The sequence below is a fragment of the Cucumis melo genome, chromosome 11 (assembly GCF_025177605.1).
Source record: "Cucumis melo cultivar AY chromosome 11, USDA_Cmelo_AY_1.0, whole genome shotgun sequence".
NCBI lineage: Eukaryota > Viridiplantae > Streptophyta > Magnoliopsida > Cucurbitales > Cucurbitaceae > Cucumis > Cucumis melo.
Window position 1 is genome coordinate 7,590,418 of NC_066867.1, and position 6,680 is coordinate 7,597,097.

Here is a 6,680-nt window from a genome sequence, read left to right on the forward strand (position 1 = left end):
GTACACCATATTCATCTCTTGAGAGCGTAATTGGTTTTTCAAACTCCTTTCTGCTGCCATCACAAGTTACAAGGTGAATAGTTACATAGTTACTTGTAATGATGGGAGCTTGTACTCAAATATGTTGTCCTAAAAAGAGAAACAACATAGCCAGCTGCTATCGGCTCTAATTGCAAACTTGAGGAAGTAGAAAAATAGTACAGTATGGTCTTGGTATGTTTCCTTTCCAAAAAAAATCTTGGTTTATAAGTTTTATGGCAACCAAGATATCAAGTATTCATAAAACATTACTAGAGCTAAATGGTTTAATTTCATTGGTCTGTATCCTTTGATGATGATCACAATAGACTCTAGAGGATCTTAGAAACAGAAGTCACTAGGATATTCCAAAATTACTACAATATTATCAGAATGCTAGTTCAATATTATCAGAGCGCTCACCTTGATTCAATCATAAATGAAATTAATCTTCTTTATCAAGGAAAACCCTTTTTGCTAATTGCTAAAATTTCTCTTTGATACAATGTAATGAATATACACACTGCCAACTAATTAGATTTCTTCCTCATAAACAAATTCCCAATCATAAACAAGTTCTAAAAGGAAGTACCGAAGAGGGTTTATTAACAAAGAATATACTTACGCCTAAACTTTGCTTGCAGGAGCACCTCTCATAATGAGTATAGTAATGCCTCCCACCTATAATATCGAGACAGATTCTTATCTTCACATGGACTTTTGAAGAATATCAAGTAAACATATTTATAGAAATGTCATAATTATTAACCAATCTGTAAGAAACTGGAATACAACCTACGAATAACATACCTTTATGTCCATCTGAAATGCTGTTATGCCCATTTTGTTACTAGCTAACTATAAAACAACAGTTTTATGCATAATAATCAGGGTTTAGCAGCTACAGTTCCAACAACGTACTTTATAGGCATTGGAATCTTGTTTTAATAAAAGACCAATTAAAACTTTAAAATAATACCTTAAATTCCATATCTCTGGAAGCATCCTCAGATTCTGTTATGTCAAACAGAATAAGTGGAGTTCCATCTCCCCAAATTCTTTGTACCAAGAACCAATCCCATTGCTAGGCCAGCAATTGGACACTTAATTGAAACTTCAGCATCTTGCAAAGCCAATGAACCCCCACAAACGGATACCATCCTATCATGAAAAACTAGTAAATATTAAAAAGTGAACAAATCTTTAAAGAGTTCTCAAAATTGTCAACAAAAATAACAATGTGGTGGACCATTCTTGGTGTTGTGTCGCGTGGTAGAAGGAGAAGGTGTTGCATAACCGTCCGTGGTGGAACTTCAACCATCATGGTGGAGCGTCAACCGTGCATGAGAAAATGAAAGGGTAAAGTAAAAGGGTTTGCGTGAGAAATAAAAGGGGGAAAGTGAAATTTGGCGGAATTGTTTTTTTTATTTAATGTTTTAACATTTTTATGACAACAATTAACTGGAAGTGGAATTTGAAAACATCGTTTTTTCCTAAAAAAAATGCTAATTTTGACATTTATGACATTATTTTTTCCTCTCATTTCAATTTGGGTTTTAATGAAGTGTCATGGTAGGTCATTTTTCTTGTAGTGATTTCTAGTCCGGTATCTTAAGTTTGCTGATCTTCCATCGAAATATATTGAATTATTAAGAGCTCTTTATGGTAAGTTTATTAGTTTCATCCTAACCTACATATACAGAAACTTAATCCATATGGTTTTTTCCTTTGTAGCTATATTTCATGCTTGATTTCACAAATCATGCACTTAATAGATTCATTAAACATCAAATCTTTCAATGAATAAAAAGGAGACTTGCACAAACATTTTAAGAAATGTGGCAATCCTGAGAAAGCATGTGCCAAACCACCTACCAGCTTGCCCAGTTTCTGTTAGGCGACACTTCTCAACCAAATAAGGATCATTACTCTGAGCAACAATAATTTTTTGTCTCAAAGTCAGTTGCACTGACAACTGAGCTAACTGTGAGGTGACTACCCCAATTGATACTGCAACCTCAACTCTCTCAAAGTCTCAGTGTAATAGGGCCTGTCTAGTAATAAGTGCTGTTAAATGTGACACCTTCCTACTAAAAGCATTAACTACCACATTCACCTTACTTGGATGATACAATATCTAACAGTCATAATCCTTTACTAACTGAAGCTACCTTCGCCGTCTCATGTTTAACTCCTTCTAAGTGAAGAAGTATTTCAAGCTCTTATGGTCAGTAAAGATCTATATCTTCTAACCATACAATTAGTAATGCCTTTAAATCTTTAATACAAAAACCACTGTTGCCAACTCTAAATCATGTGTAGGGTAGTTCTGCTCATGACTCTTCAACTGATGAGAAGCATAAGCAACTACCTTACCTTGTTGCATCAGTACACAATCCAAGCCTTTTTAGAAGCATCACTACTGTAAATCATAAAACTACCTGAACCATCAAGGTACAATAAAAATCGATTCAGTAACAAGCTTCTGCTTAAGGTTCTGAAAACTATCCTCACAGGCTCTGCTCCAGATAAATGGAGTTCCTTCCTTGGTAAACTAAGTTAAAGGAGTAGCTATACGAAAAAAGTCCTCCACAAATCGTTAGTAATAACCTGTTAAACTCAGAAAGCTATGAACCTCACTAACTACGGAAGGTCGGAGCCAACTGGTAAAGCTTCAACCTTTGCTGGGTCCACAGAAATACAATCTTTTGACACCATATGGCCTAGAAAAGACACATGTTTAAACCAAAACTCACATTTCGAAAACTTTGCATACAATTTGTTGACTCGAAGAGTCTCTAAAACCATGCACAAATGATCCTCATGCTTTGTCTTTGTCTTGGAATACACTAAGATATCATCAATAAATACAGTCATAGAAAAGTCTAAGAAATCCTTAAACACTATATTTATCAATTCCATAAATAGTGTTGGAGCATTTGTCAACCCAAAAGACATAACAATGAACTCATAATGTCCATATCTCGAACAAAATCATGCATATCCAGGACCAACAAAGTTACATCTAATACTTGACTTGGTATCTCAATTTGACATGCTTTTATCTTTTCTTTTAACAACATAATCTCCACAAATGAAGTAGACACTTCTAAGCATGCATGTGTTATAAATATTGAAAATATAAGAGAATGAGATGAACCAGAATTAAACTGGATCAAAGTATAATGCCCCAACATTGGAAGTATACCTGTCACCACCGTGCCTACTCTCTCAGCCTCAGATCTATTAGTAGCAAAGACTTTACCCAATTGTGGTATACCTGCCCCTTGGTTTTGTGTATTCCCAGTAAGTCTCATAGAGCATCTATAAGCTGTATGCCCCTCTTGCTTACACTTGAAGCAAGTCCTAGATCCAAACAAACAACGACCCACATGATGCTTCCCATAAATGTTACACAATGACTTCTCTCTGGCAACTTTACTTGCCTTACTAAAGTTCTACTAATAACGACAAAAGTCTCCACCAGATCTCAAGTTCCTCTATGGCACTACAGTAGGCTACTCTCATCCTTCCTTTTCTGTCCTCAGGTTAAACCTTTCTCTGAAGTCTTGGACATAGCAACTCTTTCGTGTAAACTCACGTCCACTGCTAGGCGCAGTGCTTTAACTTAAGTAGCTGGCCTGAAAGCTCAAACGAAATCCTGGAGGTCCAACCTAAGACCTTTGACAAATCTGTCGGCTCTGGCAGTCTCAGTCTTTACTAACTCAAGAGAAAAATAGGACAACATATCGAATTCCTACTACTCCACAGTAATTTGGCCTTGCTTCAATTCTAGGAACTCCGGACACTTGGCATCTTTCAGGCTAGCAAAGAAGAATTTAGCATAAAAATTGTCCTTCAACTGTTCCCAGGTAATTTGATTTACATCCCCACCTAGCATCCTCTCTATGGACTCCCACTAGGCTGTACCTCTCTCCCTCAATAAGAACACAACGCACTGTACCGTTTGGTTGTTAGGGAACCTCATGTCAACCACATCTGTGCCTTGGTGGGGTCTTCCAAGAATCCATCGAAAGTCGAAGGGCTATACTTCTTGAAATCCCTCAAGTGTTTAACTTCTACTAACTGCTGATCTGGTACGTTCTGAGATAAGACTAAGGCTTGAACAAGTGCAACTCAGGCTTGAATAAGAGCTAGTTGGGAAGGCTGATGTTGTGCCAATGTCTATGTTAACATGTCTCTAAACCTTTGCTTCATTACAACAAGGTTCGCTTGAGTGACCAATGCAGTAGGGTCGGTAGCTTGTATAACAAGTTGATCTTTAGGTTGGTTACACCTTGCTCCTCTTCCTCGACCTCCTCGACCACCACTACGCGCACCTCTTCTTGGTGGCTTTTTTTTAATATCCAACAGTAACTTCTTTAATCTTAAACAATAAATCACTTCATGCAGTTTAACTTAGGTAAGGTCATACACATTAAACCATACATATAAATCATGTAAGCATACGTGACAAGTGACAATTACTCATTTCAGCCATAGGGACACAAAACATAGACTTACATCATAAGATAGTCTATAGAACCTAAAACTTAGACTCTGATACCAACTCTAACGATTCAACTTTTCAGACTAAGCTGAGGTCATTACTTTAACACAAAGACACTTCGTTTAAACATAAAAGTTTTAAGTCTGTTTAAAATCAAATAGACATAAAAAATAGAAAATTGTATTCGGACCCTACTTAAAAAAAAGTTCACAAGTATCGTTTATAAAAGTCACCAAGAAACAAACAGTTGTTCTAAACATGAAACTCATTCCAATCATCAAAACTTAAAAATAGTAAACACGTTAAGCGAAAGCATTTGAAAGAGTGTTCCTATATGGCGATCACGAGTCCTTCTTGCCCCTCGCCAGTCTACCTCTTATATTATATTTGCCTAAAAAAGTTAAACATGAAAAGAGAGAGTATAAAATATACCTAGAAAGAGACCCACTACTAGTCCTATTAAGGTTAAAATGATTAGATTCCTATTAGGAGGTACCCTGCATCATAACACTCTTATGATCCCGTAGGATACATGTCAATCAATCTAGTGATCCCGAAGGATGTACATATCAATCTAATGATCTCATATAGGATGCACATATCAGTCTAGTGGTCCCTAATGATGTACAACATGTGGTGATCCCATAGTACACCGTTTCTACAAGGTACCCTACCCCATAGATAAAGCTAATAATTTCCCCTCAGTCCATTCTAAATATTCTAAGACAATCACATCAAAATACAATTAAACTATTAACAATACTCCTCCTCTACACATAGCCAGTAAAAAAAACACATTGATGCATATCACAGTTCAGTCAACAGTATGAGCCATAAATACATTTTAAATTAAGCATAACAGTTAAACCATCTCAATTCAGTATAAACCATCAACACATTCTAATATATATATAGCAATCAAGTCCTTTCAGTCAATACATTCCAACTTCCATATAGGGTCCAGTAGTAGAAATCCCTTACCTCGAACTTAACTAAATCCCTTGATCGAACTAAAGTCCAAACGAACAAACCTAAACATAAACAGGAAATCAATCACTTTTGCAAACACATTCATCCATTCATCCAAAAATGACTTCCACACACTTACCTAAACAATGGAAACTTAAGCCCCACTCCAATCTCGACGTGAATTCCAAGAATTCAAATGTTACTTCTCCAATAGCACATTCCTTAAGAAAGAATCTAAATTTTTATCCCCATTTAATATAAATTTAGATCCTTAAATAACCCATGTCAAAACCATAAAAAACTCTCCAAGAGTTAGCTTAAATAAGCTATGAAGCTTGGCTTGTATCACGTAGCTCGGTAATAGAGGAAAACGACTTGGATAACTCGAAAGGCTAGGAAGATGGGAATGAACTCGCGACTCAGATCTAGCTTTGATGGGACTAAGCGACTCGAATCTATGTTTTCAATGCAAACAAAGATTAAAATAGAGAGGCACACAACAAAGAACGGCTGTATGTCAGGCAGAGCTTTACGGCAGAAAATGGGGTATAACGAACAACTACAGTAGTGACTCATTGGCAATAAGGCAGATCTCCATTGAATGAAGACGTTTCGACTAGGTTGGTTTGTGAAAGGAAACGTGATGCTTCACGAAAAAAAGCTTTCTGACGAGGCTTTGCAACGGTATGCGTGGATGGAGAATCGAGGAGATAGGTAGTAGCTGACGAAACGAAGGAGAACGGGAAGGGACGAATGATGATTGTTTGGTTTTTGAAAGAAAAGAGGAAGAATGGTGAAGGAGATGGAGCGCAGGCGGAACGAGAAAGGTTTCTTAAAATAATAATAATAATTATTATTATTATTTCTTATTATTGGGGTCTTTTCAAAATATAACAAAGCAGCAAAAAATTTACACTGTATAGAATAATTCTAAAAACGGAAAAAGCCCATAGATTGTGTAACCTAATTAATTAAATGATCGTGTAACAAAATTAAATAATGATAGAATTAAAAAAAATAAATAGTTTAGATTTGGTCGTTTAGATTTGGCTACCCTAAATCTAAATGATTTTTTTTTTAAATTTGGTACACGATCATTTCGATTTGGCTAAACGATTTTTTTCAAGATTCTTCATACACGATCATTTAGATTTGGTTATCCTAATCTAAACAACATAAAAAA

At 36.0% G+C, this 6,680-nt stretch overlaps 1 long non-coding RNA gene across 1 annotated transcript; it reads right to left on the reverse strand.

Moving 5' to 3' along the window:
- Window positions 1-499: 499 nt before the first annotated feature.
- Window positions 500-1,232, reverse strand: LOC127151705 (uncharacterized). The gene is made up of 3 exons (XR_007824830.1): window positions 998-1,232; window positions 829-876; window positions 500-699 (listed from the first exon to the last, which is right to left on the reverse strand). It is a non-coding gene; the product is annotated as an uncharacterized LOC127151705 (long non-coding RNA).
- Window positions 1,233-6,680: the final 5,448 nt, after the last annotated feature.